This window comes from Triticum aestivum, chromosome 3A (genome assembly GCF_018294505.1).
Source record: "Triticum aestivum cultivar Chinese Spring chromosome 3A, IWGSC CS RefSeq v2.1, whole genome shotgun sequence".
NCBI classification, from domain to species: Eukaryota; Viridiplantae; Streptophyta; class Magnoliopsida; order Poales; family Poaceae; genus Triticum; species Triticum aestivum.
In genome coordinates, this window is record NC_057800.1 from 249,566,841 (window position 1) to 249,585,882 (window position 19,042).

Consider the following 19,042-nt stretch of genomic DNA (forward strand, 5'->3'; position numbering starts at 1 on the left):
AATCGGACATGCATCATACTCGATTGTGCATCGTGCCATGTTGATGTGTGGGTTGTTTACTATGTTGTTTTCTCTTTTCCGGTGTTGCTTCTTCGGGTTGGTTCCGATAACATCGTGTTGTGAGGACTCGTTCGTCTACGTCCGTTTGTCTTCTTTATGGACTCGTTCTTCTTCCTTGCGGGATTTCAGGCAAGATGATCATACCCTCGAAATCACTACTATCTTTGCTATGCTAGTTTGCTCGCTCTTTTGCTATGCCATTGCTACGATGCCTACCACTTGCTTGTCAGCCACCCAAATTGCCATGTTCAGCCTCTAACCCACCAATGTCCTAGCAAACCGTTGATTGGCTATGTTACCGCTTTGCTCAGCCCCTCTTATAGCGTTGTTAGTTGCAGGTGAAGATTGAAGTTTGTTTCTTGTTGGAACATGGAGATGTTGTTCCTTGTTGGAATATTTATTTACTTGTTGGGATATCACTATATATCTTATTTAATTAATGCATCTATATACTTGGTAAAGGGTGGAAGGCTCGGCCTTATGCCTGGTGTTTTCTTTCACTCTTGCCGCCCTAGTTTCCGTCATATCGGTGTTATGTTCCCGGATTTTGCGTCCCTTACGCGGTTGGGCTATAATGGGAACCCCTTGACAGTTCGCCTTAAGTAAAACTTTTCCAGCAATGCCCAACATTGGTTTTACCATTTGCCACCTAGCCTTTTCTTTCCCTTGGGGGTCGCGCGCCCAAGGGTCATCATTATTTTACCCCCCCGGGCCAGTGCTCCTCTGAGTGTTGGTCCGAACTAGAGTCCTGTGCAGCGCCCCCTCGGGGCAACTCGAGGTTTGGTTTTAGTTGTACGGAGCGCTCATCTGAGTGTGCCCTGAGAAAGAGATATGTGCAGCTCCTATCGGGATTTGTCGGCACATTCGGGCGGTGTTGCTGGTTTAGTTTTACCCTGTCGAAATGTCTTGTTGTACTGGGATACCGAGTCTGATCGGAATGTCTCGGGTGGAGGTCTATTCCTTCGTTGACCGTGAGAGCTTGTGATGGGCTAAGTTGGGACACCCTGCAGGGATTTGCACTTTCGAAAGCCGTGCCCGCGGTTATGGGCAGATGGGAATTTGTTAACGTCCGGTTGTAGAAAACCTGAACTTGACCTTAATTAAAATGAATCAACCGCGTGTGTAACCGTGATGGTCTCTTTCCGGCGGAGTCCGGGAAGTGAACACGGTTGTTGGAGTTATGCTTGACGTAGGTAGTCTAGGATCACTTCTTGATCATACTTTTATCGACCGTGCTTTGCCTTCTCTTCTCGCTCTCTTTTGCGAATAGGTTAGCCACCATATATGCTAGTCGCTTGCTGCAGCTCCACCCCATACCTTTACCTTACCCATAAGCTTAAATAGTCTTGATCGCGAGGGTGCGAGATTGCTGAGTCCCCGTGGCTCACAGATACTTCCAAAACCAGCTTGCAGGTGCCGATGAGTCTGTGCAGATGACGCAACCAAGCTCAGGAGGAGCTCGATGAAGATCTTGTCCTTTGTGTTGTTTCATTCTAGTTGGTCAGTAGTGGAGCCCAGTTGGGGGTGATTGGGACCTTTGTCGCATTTGGGGTTCTTCTTTTATTTTGGTTCCGTAGTCGGACCTTGAGTGTATTTGGATGATGTAATGCTTTATTCATGTAATTGTGTGAAGTGGCGATTGTAAGCCAACTATGTATCTCTTTTCCTTATTGTATTACATGGGTTGTGTGAAGATTACCTCACTTGCGACATATGCCTTCAATGCGATTATGCCTCTAAGTCGTGCCTCGACACGTGGGAGATATAGTCGCATCGAGGGTGTTACATCCTATCCGTGGAGTGAACCATGAAACACTTAATCTACAAGATAACCTCTCATATCGGGAATATCCCGTTCGTATCCTTGATCAAGCCGAGCGTACCACTCGACGCCATAACATCAAGTTTCTCAAGGTTCAATGGTCACACCATTCCGAGAAAGAGGCTACTTGGGAAAGGGAGGATCATCTTCGACTTGAGTACCCCTCCTTCTTCCCGACGAGTCCTGAATCTCGGGACGCGATTCTTTTGAGTGCGGGTGAGTTGTCACATCCCTGCTTTCCTGTTATGCATTAGGGTTGGTTGAACTTGTGCATCATGTTTAAATTTCTTTTAAACTTGAAATGGGGGCTAATCAACCCCAACACCCCCCCTGAAAATGCTAAATTCCAACAATTGGAATTTCAATGAACCCAAAATGCCCTTCATAAAAGCCCACCATTTTTGGTTCTGGTTTAAACCTCTGCCAAAAATGGTTCTACAATTTATGGGGCCATTTTGGATTTTTTGAACCAAGTCATAAGTATTTGAATTTGGGCATTTTAAATCTTATAAATATTTTAAAGTGCTCAAATAATCTTGGAAGCATTTTTAGGCAGTTGAGAATATTCTCAAATGTGCCTCTGAATATTTCCAGATTTTTGGAAATGAAATAGTATTTATTCTATTTCAAAACACAGTACAGAAAATAAATAAAAGAGAAACAGAAAACAATGCAGAGCACTTACCTGAGCCCACCTGGCCAGTCCATCTAGCAGCCCAGCCCACCTGCTATGCCAGCGAGATGCTTGCTCTCGCCAGCACAGGCAGGCAGGCGCTCGACGGCGAGCACAACATGCTTGCCACGCAGCTGCTCGCCGCCCAGCCGCTCCCCTCATCGACCTGTCGCCCTGGGACGAACCCTCTCTCTCTCCCTGAGCTCCCAGATACACTCGCTCTCTCTCTGGTTCCCTCTCTCGCCCTCCCCGACGTCGCCCGAGACGTCACCGTCGCCGCTGCTCCCCGCAGCCGCGTCCAACGCCATCCCCGCGCCCTCTCACCGTGTCCGGACGGTTCGCCGTCGTCGACTACGTCGACTAGCCGAGCTGCATGACGCCGGAGCCCCTGCATCGTCCCCGCCACCGTCGTCTTCAATCTTCGGCCGCCGTCGGTCGTCATCGTCGATCCGCCGCACCCGAGCTTCCCCGAGCACACTGACCCTTCCTGTGGCTTCCCTGTGAGCTGCTGAACCTCCCCGTGCTTTTCGTTTCACCCCTAGTACACCGTAGACGCCGCGTCTCTTGTGCCCGAACGCGCCACCGCCTGACCACGTCGCCGACGATGCTCCATTGACCATTTGGTCATGGGCTTGTGCCCGTCACACTCCCCGCGCGGCGTAGATGCTTTCGCCGCATCGCCTAGGCCACAGCAGCCACGAGCACGAGCACAACCGAGCCTCGGCCTCCGCCAAGCTCGTCGCCGGCGATGCTTCGGCCACTCCCCGGCCAAACCACCACCATGGTTGGATGCGGGCGAGTCCCAGCTCCACGTAGGTGCTCTCCGCGCGCCAAATGGTGCCCTGTGGGCAAATCCCACAGCGCGCCACCGCGTCTGGCCTCGCCGGCGGCTAAACGCCGGCAGGCTTTGACCGCTGACCAGCGAGGTTGACCCCGCTGACACGGGTTGACCTCCCCCTCTCTCTCACTGACATGCAGGCCCCGCCCGACTAATTAGTCTGGTTAGTGCTAATTAACTAGGTTAGTTTAGTTAGTAGTCACTGACTAGTGGGCCCTGCCCAATTAATTAGGACTAACTAGCTTAGTTAGTACATAGAGACACTGACAGATGGGGTCCACCAGTCAGGTTTGACCTGGGCTGGCGCCTTTGACTCGCTGACGTCACAGTGACGCAGTGCTGACGCAGTTATTTAATTTGTGGATTTATTTTTATATAGGAAATTCCAGAAAATAGCCAAAACTTTTAAAAATCATAGAAAATCAACCATAGTTCCAAATCAAACAAATCTATCCCTAATAATAAAGCACGGATTGACTCCGTGGGTTCATCGTCACAATACGCTTTCTTCTCATGTCATAATACGCTTTTACGATTTGTGTGGACAAGATCGTAATATAAACGAATAAACGAGGTGGTACTAATTCCTTGTGAAAGTTTTCCTACGTGGTTGGAGAAGCCCGGTATTGTCCCAACGAAGCCCAGTGTGCCTCAACCGGCTAGCAAATTTGCAGAAAGGTCCCTGTGTTCTTTGGTATACAACCCGCGTTACAAATCGAACTGGTACGAAGGGGAGAAAAACGCAGCCACGCTCTGCCTCGCCGTGCTCCGCCCCGCCCCACCACCTCGCGCGACGCCCCGCGCGTCGTGCGCCGCCGGCACGCCCCCACCTTCTTCCTCCCCGGCTCATTCCCCACCCCACCCCTCGACCCCCACCAACCACTGCCCTGTCCACCATCGTTGGGCGCCTCCACCGACCACCCACCCACCGGCGCCGACCCCGACGACCCAATCGTACCCGAGACCCGGCGCCCCCATCCATCTACCTCCTCATCGCGTCGCGCCCCCGCGCCCCCAAAGCACCGCCCGACGATGGATCCGAGCGGGCAACCGCCCCAGCGCGCCTCCCGGCGGCGCATCCGGGCCAACAACTACTCACATCCTTCCCCACGACTGGTTGCCTCCACTACCCTCCCTTGCAGCTTAGGGTCCGGCGAGTCCCAGCCGCCACGCTCCCTCTGTCCTCTCCTCCGCGTCAAGATCGACAGTGAGGTCACCGGTGCCTGCTCTCTGCTGACCTCCCCTTCCTCATCTTCCTGCGAGGTTCCCAACCGCCCTGCCACGGATGCGTGTGTTGTTGTTTATGATGTAGGTGTTCAGCATGTAGAAGCTGGACGACGTGATGCTGCTGTTGCCGATCTGCTGCAGCGCCTCTTGTTTGACCCTGAGATCACTGGCGATGAACACAATCAGGTGAGTATAGAGCATACTGAAAAGGGAAAATTAGGCCATGCCCGAGACGTGAACCCTGCCATCCCAATGTTCCTTGCTTGCTACCCACGATCCGATCAATGCGACAGGCTACACTAACAATCTAATTGATGAAACTGAAGAAAATCCTAACTGACGAAACTGAACATTTGACAGCTACATTTACGCCTGACGAAACTGTTTTTTTCTAAAACTTTGACATCAGTTATTAACTGACAATCTGACACTATGGTCATCGCAGATGAGGACGTGCGTGCGTGTGGCGTGTGTGCTGCTCCTCGCCATCGTTGTCGTGCGTGTGAATCGTGCCAACTATGTGCCAGGTCATCGAAGGGCTTCTTCCTCGGCATTGGCGGTGATCGCGAGTGCAAGGCCGAAGTTTGTTAGCTTAGGGAGGAAGCATGTGTTGAGCATGATGTTACTGCTCTTGGAATACCTCTGCACGTAGTTGAGTCCGGCTGCCATGTCCAGCGCGACCTGGACGTGCTTGCTCCATCCGAGCACCTCATCGCTGTGGAGCCACTTGCTAAGCGCGCTGTTTTTGGTGAACTCGAACATCACGTACGTCAATACATGTAGCCGTCGTGCATGCAGTGATGGAGAGGCCCCGGACAGGCGGATGAGGCTCAAGTGGTTGAGGCGACCAAGGATGCTCACCTCGACGGTAGCGCACACATCATTGACTCCTGTTCACGATCATCGGGTATGGTTGATTCATCGAGGCCACGGTTGATTCATTCATCCTTAGTACAGTCTATTTTCTGTTTCATGTGTTTTATGTGTAGAAGTTGGGTCTCGATGACCTATAAGCAAGAACAACCTTCTCCAACTGATAGTGTTTATTCGCCTAAACAATTTGCTATTTCGGTATTTGGATGGGGGATGAAGAACAACATTCATCATTAGTACTTGAAGAGACTTGCCTTGTTGGGACTGAACAAGATCTATTGTAGTGCATCTTACTTCACTGCTCATTGTACAATTTAAATAAAATCAAGGTCTTCTCCATATGCAAGGGAATGTTTTCCTACTGCAGTGGTAAGCTATTCTGAATCCATCTCATAATGTGGCTGCTCATGTTTGGTGCAGTTGTGGCGCATGGCATGGCGATGGTGGAGGAGATAAAGTGTTGAGAAAAAGGACGGCGATGCGAAGGGAAGATGATATGAGATTACTCGACAAGTATGCGGAGGTGCTGTAAAGTTTCCTCCTTTATGTATAGTTATTTCGTTATCCATCTAAATATCAATTACATGTATATGTATGAAACTCATTTTGCGCTGCTAAATTTTCTGTAAAGATTTAAAATTATTTGGTATTAAACTTATAGTGATTGAAACAAATGCAAAACTTACATGTTGATTCATCATTTTTATACTTTTGGTTTCAGCGGATAGATATGAGAGGTTTAGCACTACTTCTTACTTATAGATCCAAATGTATTATGGTCACCAGGGGTGAAATTAGGTATAGGGCAACTAGGGCTATAGCCCTAGGCATGGCCGAACTAACATCTATAGCCCAGTAGTATACTTCTCAGAATTTTTCACTTATAGGAAGCCCAGCCCCTGGCGTGTAGGCCCCAAGCTCTGGCCCATAAGTTTCTCCATGACTCCACCACTCACGTACTAGATTTCTACCTCATTATGGTTGCAAACCCAGCCACATTGCTACAGAAAATAAAGCAATGTTTTCAGAATCGTTCGTCATCTCGCGAGATTATTTTGTTCTGATAGCTAATTGCCTTTATGTGATTTATGTGAAGATCTTTGTATGGATTAGTTGATATGGTCAGTGGTCAAACCGCTTGAGTTGCAAAATCGTGTGAAATTTGAAATCTGTGGGTTGTATATATACAACCGGATATGATGTGTATCATGCATAGTTGTCTTAGTTTTTTCTGTTAGCATTAATTGAGATGTACTTATTTTTTGCAGAATTTTTTATTATATTTGATCTTCAGATGATGAGCATAATAATGGAGATGGTGCATATGAGGATTTTCCTCTCCCGCTACAACATAGTTTATATTCTGGGGTGCGGCAGTTCCTTTCGGTTGGCGGCGACTGCAATGTAGTTATCACCATGCTCTTTATATTACTGGAAACATCATTCTTGATTATTTCTCCTTGTGTTATTGGTCACCATCATTGTTGATTATTTCTCCTTCCGTTTCGTTATCCAATAGATATTCTATTAGTACATGTATATTTGGGTGACAAAGGAGCATGCCATCCCTGATTAAACCCCAAATTGGCGAGATGAGACGTTTTATATCTAAATCTTGTTTCATAGAATTAATCATTTGTTTAGTTTGAGATATTAAACCCAAATAAGTTTATGCAGTGAACTAGAAATAACATGATTGCACGTTAATTTTCTTCTTAAGTTTCATAGTAGAGATTTTGCTGCTGATGATCCAGTGCACGTGAACGCCACATCCTTTCTTCCTCAAGTATCGTGCGACATTCCAAAGCTAGACCGTTGCGATCAGGGTGCTGGAGGCTCTTGGGGTCACAGCCCGCATTCTTGCCGGAGGCAAGTTTTGTAGTCTCCCATTGCAACGCACGGGCATTTGTGCTAGTTATATATATGAAAAATGATCAGAAAAATTCAATCTATCCATCTGTAATGGTTTCATGCATGACAAACCACTTTAACCTTGCTGTTTAGGTGAAACAAGCTAACACACTTATTATGCATGGGAATTTTAACTTCCATTTGAATCTTTGGTTCAAATTGACCCATTTCAACTTGTTTTACATTGCATTAGGCAAGACACATCATTTTGCCATGTCATAGCATGCATCATATTGTTGCATACTGTCATGTGTTGATTATGTTCTGTGTGTCCTTTGTGGTAGGTTCTGCCTCCGAGGATATCTCCGAGTATCCAACTGAAGGGCAGTACCCTACTACCACTCCATCAGGCAAGCAGCCCATTTGATCATATCGATACAATCCCATGTTCTCGCCTCTGCTCTCCTTTAATGCATTAAGACAACAACGTTTCAAACTACTGTGTGCTGCGGTAGTTGAACCCTTATCCTCTGCATGACCTGTCATTGCCACAGTAACTAGATGAAACCCACTAGCATGTGTAGGAGTTGATTGAGCCATGTATGTGTTTTCTACCTTGCTATGCCTGCTATGCTTAGAGTTGTGTCAGGTCTGGTTCACCTGGATGATGGGCTAGAGTGAAATGATTATGTCGGTAATGTGAGGGATGTGTTGAACATGATTTGGTAAAGGTATCGATGAGAGGCCATGTAGGAGTACATGGTGGGTTGTTTCATTGAGGCCGTCCCTAAGAACTGAGATCTGTATGTGTGATTTTAAGAATCAGCTACTACCATGCATTGGGAACCTTAATTAACCCTCTCGGCTTCTTAATCACCCTAGTACTCTGTCCAGGAGTTGCAAATAGTTTTTGGTGTTTGTAGGTTGTGTTGGCGGCCGTGCGTAGCGCTGACCCTAGGGGTGGGCTATGTTGCGGTAGATACACCGTGGCCGGGTATGCCGGGCGCCCGTTTGGCGTCTCGGGACCCTGTTCACATCGTTCGGGGCCGTATGTGGAAACCTCGGCTGGACTCCCTGCGGATGGAACCTGGATAGGCGATAAACCTGGACTAGAGACCTGAGTGTTTAGGTAGGCCGTGGCCGACACCCTCGTTTGGCTTTCGCTTTAAGGTTGTCGAGTACATGTCGTGTAAACAGTGGTAAGTGGTGAGAGCGTGTATGAAGAAGTTCACCCTGCAGGGTTAACATCATCTTCGAATAGCCCCGTCCGCGGTAAAGGACTACTTGGTTGCCTATAGAGTTCATAGACAAGTTAATGGTTACTACTAAAAAACTCAAGATATGTGTGAGTACCGAGGATGGCTCTCTCGTAGGATGACTAGGGAGGATCCCCGGTGGAGTATTGTGTTGGTGATTAGTGGACTCGTGTGCGAAAACTATTTTACTAGTGGTGTCTCATAGGATAGCATAGCCAAGAGTCAAAGCTGGCTTGCTGCAATAACTCCACCACCTTCTTGAGAATGAGCATGTATAGTAGGTTCTGATGTAAGACGTGCTGAGTACCTTTGTACTCATGTTTGCTTAATTACTGTTTTCAGACGACAACACCGCCCCCTCCGATGGGTTTTATGTAGATCTCGACGTCGATGAGTCACTTGCCACCTAGGTGGTGATCCTGGCCATGGAGGGCCTTATGTAGATAGACAGGCTTCGAGAAGCCTTCTTTCTTTCTAGTGTCTGTACTCAGACTATTTGCTTCCGCATGTGCTTGTATGCTTGTATGACTTGAGTGTCGGGTCATGTGACCCCTACCTGTATGAACATGTTATGTATGGCTCCCTGGAGCCTTTAAATAAAGTACTTGAGTTGTAGTGTTTTGTTGTGATGCCATGTTGTATTTACACATATCGAGCATATTGTGTGTATGATTGAAATGCTTGGTATGTGTGGGATCCGACAATCTAGTTGTTTATCCTTGGCAGCCTTTCTTATGGGGAAATGTAGTCTGGTGCTCCTCGAGCCATAGTAGTCCGCTACAGCCTGGTTCACCGGAGTCCTGCTAGCCCAGTACTACTGCTCAGGACACTTGACTGGCCGGCATGTGTTTCACTTCGTTCCTATGTCTGTCCCTTCATGGAAATGTCACGCGGTGACTTCCGGAGTCCTGCCTAGCCTGCTACAGCCCGGGTTCCCCGGAGTCCTGTTAGCCCAGTGCTACAGCCCGGATTCACTCGCTGATGACCGACATGCTCGATGTGATTCATGTATGCCTGTCTCCATAGGTCTGTGCCGCTTTGGGTTCACGACTAGCCATGTCGGCCCGGGTTCTCTGTCATATGGATGCTAGCGACACTATCATATACGTGAGCCAAAAGACGCAAACGGTCTCGGGCCATGGTAAGGCGACACCCGTGGGGATACCGTGCGTGAGGCCGCAATGTGATATGAGGTGTTACCGGCTAGATCAATGTGACTTGGAATCGGGGTCCTGACAATATTGACTTTTGCGTAGACCTCCCCGACAATGGCGCCAGAAATCCTTCTTGCTACCTCTTGACCACTGCGTTGGTTTTCCCCAAAGAGGAAGGGATGATGCAGCAAAGTAGCGTAAGTATTTCCCTCAGTTTTTGAGAATCCAAGGTACCAATCCAGTAGGAGGCTACGCGCGAGTCCCTCGCACCTTCACAAAACAAATAAATCCTCACAACCAACGCGATAAGGGGTTGTCAATCCCTACACGGCCACTTACGAGAGTGAGATCTGATAGATATGGTAAGATAATAGTTTTGGTATTTTTGTGATAAAGATGCAAAGTAAAATAAAAGCAAAGGAAATAACTAAGTATTGGGAGATTAATATGATGAAGATAGACCCGGGGGCCATAAGTTTCACTAGTGGCTTCTCTCAAGATCATAAGTATTCTACGGTGGGTGAACAAATTATTGTTGAGCAATTGACAGAATTGAGCATATTATGAGAATATCTAGGTATGATCATGTATATAGGCATCACGTCCGAGACAAGTAGACCGACTCCTGCCTGCATCTACTACTATTACTCCACTCATCGACCGCTATCCAGCATGCATCTAGAGTATTAAGTTAATGAAAACAGAGTAACGCCTTAAGCAAGATGACTTGATATAGAGGGATAAACTCATGCAATATCATGAAAACCCCATCTTGTTATCCTCGATGGCAACAATACAATACGTGCCTTGCTGCCCCTACTGTCACTGGGAAAGGACACCGCAAGATTGAACCCAAAGCTAAGCACTTCTCCCATTGCAAGAAAGATTAATCTAGTAGGCCAAACCAAACTAATAATTCAAAGAGACTTGCAAATATAACCAATCATACATAAAAGAATTTAGAGAAGATTCAAATACTGTTCATACATAGACTTGATCATAAACCCATAATTCATCGGTCTCAACCAACACACCGCAAAAAGAAGATTACATCGAATAGATCTCCACAAGAGAGGGGGAGAACATTGTATTGCGATCCAAAAAGAGAGAAGAAGCCATCTAGCTACTAACTATGGACCCGTAGGTCTGAGGTAAACTACATGATCGATACCCGTAGGTCTGAGGTAAACCACACTTTATCGGAGGGGCTATGGTGATGATGTAGAAGCCCTCCATGATCGATGCCCCCTCCGGCGGAGCTCCGGAACAGGCCCCAAGATGGGATCTCGTGGATACAGAAAGTTGCGGCGGTGGAATTAGGGTTTTGGCTCCGTATCTGATCGTTTGGGGGTATGTAGGTATATATAGGAGGAAGGAGTATGTTGGTGGAGCAACAGGGGGCCCACGAGGGTGGAGGGCGCGCTTGGGAGGGGGGTAGGCGCGCCCCCTACCTCGTGGCCTCCTCTTTTGTTTCTTGACGTAGGGTCCAAGTCCCCTGGATCACGTTCGGTGAGAAAATCACGTTCACGAAGGTTTCATTCCGTTTGGACTCCGTTTGATATTCGTTTTCTTCGAAACCCTGAAATAGGCAAAAAGCAACAATTCTGGGATGGGCCTCCGGTTAATAGGTTAGTCCGAAAAATAATATAAAAGTGGATAATAAAGCCCAATAATGTCCAAAATAGTAGATAATATAGCATGGAGCAATCAAAAATTATAGATATGTTGGAGACGTATCAGTGCTCCTCGGCCGAGCGGAGAGGTGCAGACGGAATGATCTCTCCACCTGTACCTCGTGGAGCGTGGCCGCTGGAATGTTGTTGGTGTTGTCCTTCTCCGATGCCTCCCGTTCCTATTTCGGCCATAAGGGGGGTGGTGTCGACGTCACCTGCATCGACCACGTCCCCTGCAGCGCCCACATATCCAGGCGTCCCTGTAGCCCCCATGGCGTCGGTGGTCGCACGCGGCAGGGCCTTCGAGGAGGACGGCTGGGCGGCGGCACCAGGCTTCTTCTTGGACGCCATGGATGATGGAGTCGTTGATGAAGAAAATGAGGATGAAGATGACGTGCTGCGTATGCTTCTCAGGTTCGCGCAAGCGCTGCCCCCTACCTGGCGCGCCAAGGATGTCGTGGAAACCACGGCCACCTATGGGGCCATGAGCCCCTTGTGGTTCGGCAAGGGGGACGAGCACATTGCACAAAGAGAGGAGAACATTGCGCAGCACGACAGAGATCACACGGGCGATTTTACCCACATTGGGGCGCCGCGAGGCATAAAACCCTACTCCTGCTTTGGTGGATTGATGGTGAATTGTGGTGGAAGCGCAGCTGTCTAGCCCGACAGGGTTGCCTCGGGGCGAGAACGGCTATGCGCGTATGAGTGTACAAGGCTCCACATCCTTTCTATGGTTGCCACGGGCCTCCTTTTATAGATCAAGGGGTCACCAAAATGGCAAATCAGTCATTGTGCACTGATTAGATAGCAACAGTGATATCATACCTAACTCTGCAGACAGGGCAGAGTGCATTAAATGTGCCACTTAGTGTCACATCATGGCCTACCCGGCAAGCCTTGCCGGGCTGTTTTGCCACCTTCTCTCCTTCCTGCATGCCACGTCTCTGGATGGGTGTCATTTGGAGGTGATTTCTGTAGGAAGTGGCTGCCATGTGGCAAGAAACATGCACTTAGTCACCTTGGGGCATGACACCGCATCGATCGATGACTTGCGTCTCCATGAGGTGGTGTGGTGGAGTCTTGGCGGGGTAGTTTGCCATCATAGGCCCTGGCGGGCCTGCCGGGACGGTCTTGAGGCTTGCTTCCGAGGTAACCTCGGCCTCGCCAGGCTCGCCTACCCAGCAAGGGAGGTTTTCCCTCAGTGGTATCTTGCTCCTTTGGCTTGACTTGGTCTTCTTGATCCGCACTCTGATTCCTCAAAGGGTTGATCGCTTGTGCTTAGTCTGGTCTTGAATGTTGCAATCTCACCCTTAGGCTTGTACACGGTCTGGGGAACAGACCCAGGGTGTGTTGCACTGACAAAACCTCTTCACATCAGCAGGAGTGACACCTTCACCAACCTTGGGCACACCCGTCTTGACGACATACCATAGGTCGTTTTGGATGGCTTCCTATAGGGATAATCAGTGCCATCTAAGACGGGGCACGCAACATAGAATTTGATGATCCATGTAGTCGACATAGCTAAAACTCCAGGAGGTTAAACCAAATCACACAGAACAAGGGAGCACCTTGCTCTGCTACTAATTGAATGTGCTAGTTATCAACTAGAGGGGGTGAATAGGTATTTTTATGGAAGTCTACAGAACAGGAAATGCCTTCGAATATGTGGAAGTGAAACAACAACTAAACAGAGTATGGCGGAAGATAAACTACACTAGACATCCTATCAGTGCAACATAATGGAAGTGAGAAGTGAAGATAACAGCAAGCTAGGTAGCAAAGAACAATTGTAATAGCTAGTAAGAACACAAAGATGGGATCAAAGGGACTGTCTTCAAGCAATGTCTTCACACAGAGATGAGCTAGCAAAGGCTTCACATTACAAAACAATAAGTAAAGGAGAGGAGGGATAGAAGCAGTTGCTAAGGGGAAGACAAGTGATTTGTTTGACCAATTCTAGCTGCTGTGACAGTTGTATGATACGTCTCCATCTTATCTAGTGTTCCAAATACTTTTGCTCTTGTTTTGGACTATAATTTGCATGATTTGAATGAAACTAACCCAGACTAACGATGTTTTTAGCAGAACTACCATGGTGCTATTTTTGTGCTGGAATAGAAGTTCTCGAAACTGGACAAAACTTTGCGTAGATTTTTTATTGACTAAATAAAAAAAATACTAGAACGAAGGGGGGCCACTAGTTTCTCACAAGGCAACAGGGCACACCTCCCCCCGGGAAGCCCTGATGCCTTATGGGTCCCACGAGGCTCCATCTGACCTAATTCCAAGCTTATAAATTTCGTCTTCCCAAGAAAAAATAAGAGAGGAAGTTTCATCATGTTTTATGATACAGAGCCGCCGCCACCTCTTGTTCTTCATCGGGAGGGCTGTTCTGGAGTTCGTTCGGGGCTCCAGAGAGGGGGATTCGTCGCTGTCGTTATAATCAACCCTTCTTCATCAAAAATTCCATGATGCTTACCACCAGGAGTGAGTAATTCCTTTGTAGGCTTGCTATACGGTGATGGAGTTGGATGAAATTTATCATGTAATCGAGTCAATTTGTTAAGGCTTAATCCCTAGTATCCACTATGTTCTGAGATTGATGTTGCTATGACTTTGCTATGCTTAATGCTTGTCACTGGGGCTCGAGTGCCATGATTTCATATCTAAACCCTCTATGTTATCATCAATATATTTGAGTTCTTGATCCTATCAGCTAGTTGTATGCACTTGTTATTGTTCTGAATTGTAGACTCCAAGGTGACAATAATTGGGATACTCTCCGGGGATGACTGTAATTTGAGGAGTTCATGTATTCACCATGTGTTAGTGCTTTGTTCTGGTTCTCTATTAAAAGGAGGCCTTAATATCCCTTAAATTTCCTTATGGACCCTGCTGTCATGGGAGGGTAGGACAAAAGATGCCACGCAAGTTCTTATTATGAGCATGTATTACTATATGCGGAATACATGCTTACATTTGAATTGATGAATTGAAGCTATTGTGTATCGCTCTTGGTTGTGACTGTTATATGATGAATGTCATCCACACAATTATCCATCGCTGATCCAATACCTATGCTTTGCTCATATTGTCTTTGTTAAGTTACTACATACTGCTGCTTCTGTTGCAATCACTAGAAAATTGCTACAGTTACTATTGCCACTGTTACCGCTACTACCAAACTATCATACTACTGTGCTACTGAATACTTTGCTGCAGAAATATTATTTTCTAGGTATGGTTCAATTGACAACTCAACTGCTAAGGCTCATAAATATTCTTTGGCTCCCCGTGTGTTGAATCAATAAATTTGAGTGAAATACTACCCTCGAAGACTTCACGATCCCTTATACTTGTGGGTTATCAAGACCTTTTTCTGGCGCCATTGCTGGGGAGCATAGCTTTGTTTATTGACTTCAGTTGGGAATTATTTATTTGTTTATCACTATGAAGAATCTAAAAGACTCTAAGACCAAGATTGTACCCTCTAAGACGAGGGGAGGTAAGGAACTGCCATCTAGCGCTGCACTTGATTCACCTTCTGTTTTATGTAGACTTGTGACACCACTACCTGCTATTCAATCCGATATGTCACAACTAATTGATGATACTGCTTCTGTAATAAATGATATTTACGATGATGCTAGTACTTTGCTTGATGAAACTGTGCCACTAGGTGAATTTTTTATGAACAATTTGCTAAAGCTAAAGAATTTGGGAATAACAAAATTGATGAAAATTGCGATTCATCTATTACGCCTAGCTCACCTACTAGATTTGAAATGCCTAAGGTACCCGATGGTTATGTTTTGGAAGGAGAGATTGCTAGAGAATTTCTTGATTGTAATGATAGAGAGGATCTAAAGAAATTATTGAGCAGGCTGAAAGAAAAATTGAATGACATAGCCACCCTATTTTCTCAAGAGGAAAAATCGTTACAACTATATACTTAAGTTGTTTCCTTTCTCATTAAAGCGTGATGCTAAAGAATGGTTGATACGTCTTCATCGTATCTACTTTTCCAAACACTTTTGCTCTTGTTTTGGACTCTAATTTTCATGATTTGAATGAAACTAACCCAGACTGATGTTGTTTTCAACAGAACTACCATGGTGTTGTTTTGTGGAGAAATAAAAGTTCTTGGAATTGGATGAAACTTTCTGGATATTTTTAATGCAATATAAAATAAATAATGGAGTCAAGACCCACCCAAGGGGGGCCACCTGTTACCCACAAGGCAACAACGCACGACCACCCTCCCAGGCGCGCCCAGGTGCCTTGTGGGGCCCATGTGGCTCCCCTGACCCTAATCTCAAGCCTACAAATTCCTTTTCATAGAGAAAAAATAGGAGAAATTACATCGCGTTTTATGATACAGAGCCACTGCCACCTCATGTTCTTCGTTTGGAGGCCAGTTCTACAGTTCGTTTGGGGCTCCCGATAGGGGTATTCGTCACCATCATCATCACCAAACCTTCTTCATCACCAATTACATGATGCTCACCACCAGAGTGATTAATTCCTTCATAGGCATGCTGGACAGTGATGGAGTTGGATGAGATTTATCATGTAATCGAGTCAATTTGTTAGGGCTTGATCCCTAGTATCCACTATGTTCTGAGATTGATGTTTCTATGACTTTGCTGTGCTTAATGCTTATCACTAGGGCCCGAGTGCCATGATTTCAGATCTGAACCCTCCATATTTTCATGAATATATTTGAGTTCTTGATCCTATCTGCTAGTTATATGCATTTGTTATTGTTCTAATCCGTAGACCCCATAGTGACAATAGTTGGGATACTCTCTAGGGATGACTGTAATCCGAGGAGTTCATGTATTCACCATATGTTAATGCTTTGTTCCAGTTCTCTATTAAAAGGAGGCCTTAATATCCCTTAGTTTCCTTATGGACCCCACTGCCACAGGAAGGTAGGAAAAATATTACATGGAAGTTCTTATTATAAGCACATATGACTATATACGGAATACATGCCTACATTACATTGATGAACTGGAGCTATTGAGTATCGCTCTAGGTTGTGACTGTTATATGATGAATGTCATCCAACACAAATATCCATCACTAATCTAGTGCCTACACTTTTCATATATTGATCTTTGCTAACTTATTTAGTTGCTGCTGCTGTTACAATCACTGCAAAAACTGCTACTGTTACCGTTGCCATTGTTACTGTTACTACTGCTATCAAACTATCATACTGTCGTGCTACTGATCACCTTGCTTCTGATATTTAGTTCTCCAGGTGTGGTTGAATTGACAACTCAACTTCTAATAATTAAAAATATTCTTTGGCTTCCCTTCTGTCAAAATACTATACCCTCGAAAACTGTTGCGATCCCCTATACTTGTGGGTTATCAAGAACTCTTTTCTGACACTGTTGCTGGGGAGCATTGATCTATTTGTTGAGTCACTTGGGATTTATATCTGTTGATCACTATGAAGAATTTTAAAGACACCAGAACCAAGATCGTACCCTCTAAGACGAGGGGAGGTAAGCAACTGCCAACACGTTCTGCACCTTATTCAGCTTTTGTTTTGAGTAGGCTTGCGACACCACCACCTACTATTAATTTTGATATGCCGCAAGTAATTGATGATGCTAGTTCTGCTATGAATGATGCTACTGATGATGCTACTACTTTGCTTAATGAAATTGTGTCACTAGGTTAATTTGTTCATGAACAACTTGCTAAAGCTAAAGAAATTGAGAATGTCGAAACTAATGAAATTTGGGATTCACCTATTAGACCTAACTCTTCAAGAATTGAAATGCCTAAGATACCTAAGGGTTATGTTATGGATGGGGAGATAGATAAAGAATTTCTTGCTTGTAATGATAGAGATGATGTTAAGAAATTACTGAGTAAGCTGAAAGAAAAATCTATAAATGCTAGAATGAAATATGATTCTAAATTTGCTACTTCTCCCATCTTTGTTACTGATAAGGACTATGAATTCTCTGTCGATCCTGAGTTAATTACTTTGGTTGAATCTGATCCTTTTCATGGTTACAAAAATGAAACTGTTGTGGTACATCTTACTAAATTGATAGACACAACCACCCTATTTGCTCATGAGGAAAAATTTCGCTACTACTATATACTTAAGTTGTTTCCTTTCTCATTAAAGGGTGACGCTAAGAAATTGTTTAATACTCTTGCTCCTGGTTGTGTGCGTATTCCCCATGATATGATATATTGCTTCTCTGAAAAATATTTTCCTGCTCATAGGAAACAAGTTGCCTTAGAGGAAATATTCAAATTTGTGCAAATTGAAGAATATAATTTTCCTCAAGCTTGGGGGAGGCTTCTCCAGTTACTTAATGCTTTGCTTGATCATCCTCTTAAAAAAATTAAGTACTTGATATCTTTTTATAATGGACCAACTGATGCTTTTAGGGACTACCTTGATAGTTGTGCTGGTTGTGTTTTCAGGGAACAAACTGGTAAACAGGCTGAAGAACTATTAAATAATATATTTTGGAATGGTAATGATTGGACACTTCCTGAACCACCTAAGCCAACTCCAAAGAAGAGAGGTACTCTATTCCTCGGTCTTGAAGATATGCAAGAGGCAAACAAATCTATGAAATAAGAGGGTATTAAATCTTCAGATGTTAATAATTTACCACCTATTGAAGAAAGACATGGACTCGATGCCCCAACATAGGTAGTAGAGGTAAATTCTCTTATAAGATTTGATGAAGGTGATATTCCATATAATAAATCTACTAGTCAATGTCTGGATGAATTTGGCAATTACATTGTTAAGCAAGAACACTTTAATATGTATGTTAGCAACCAATTGAAACATAATGCCTTCATGGTTGATCGTTTGAGTGACTTGATGTTTAGAATTGCTAATGATGTTAAAGGTCGAGGTAAAGATGCATCCATGGTTCATACTTAGTTAGAACAAATTGCAAAGTTAGAAAATGATTTTCTCAATGAGATGAATAATAAAATGAATGATCATGCTGTCAGACTAATGACTAGAGGACGTAGAATGACTCAGGAGCCACTTTATCCTGAAGGTCATCCTAAAAGAATTGAGAAATATTCTCACAGAATTAATAATGGTGCACCTAGTCCTACTAAGAAGAAAAACAAAAATGATAGACCTTTGCATGCTTCTATTGAACCTGAGGTAGAAAAAACCCCTGAGAATAGTAATGATGTTTCTATTTCTGATGCCGAGACACAATCTGGTTATGAACATTCACCTAGTGATAATGATAATGATGATGTTCATGTTGATGCTCAACCAGATATTGATAAAGAACCTGATAATAATATAGAAATAGAACCTGTTGTTGATCTTGATAACCCACCTCCTAAGAATTAAAGATATGATAAGAGACATTTCATTGCTAGAAAACACAGAAAAGAAAGAGAACCATGGTTTTAGAAACCCATCCCTTTCCTACTAAGTCACCTAAAGATAAGGACTAGGAAGAATTTCAATGCTTTGTTGAAATTCTTAGGCTAGTCTTTTTGCATACTCGTTTGACTGATATTTTTAAGATGGCCCCTTATGCTAAATATATGAAAGATATTGTCACTAGTAAAAGAAGATACCTAA

The 19,042-nt window shown here is 45.0% G+C and overlaps 1 long non-coding RNA gene across 1 annotated transcript; it reads left to right on the top strand.

The window, feature by feature from the left end:
- Positions 1–4,141: 4,141 nt before the first annotated feature.
- Positions 4,142–6,984, top strand: LOC123061122 (uncharacterized). The gene is made up of 4 exons (XR_006428501.1): positions 4,142–4,806; positions 5,066–5,527; positions 5,914–6,016; positions 6,762–6,984. It is a non-coding gene; the product is annotated as an uncharacterized lncRNA (long non-coding RNA).
- The last annotated feature ends 12,058 nt before the right edge of the window (positions 6,985–19,042 follow it).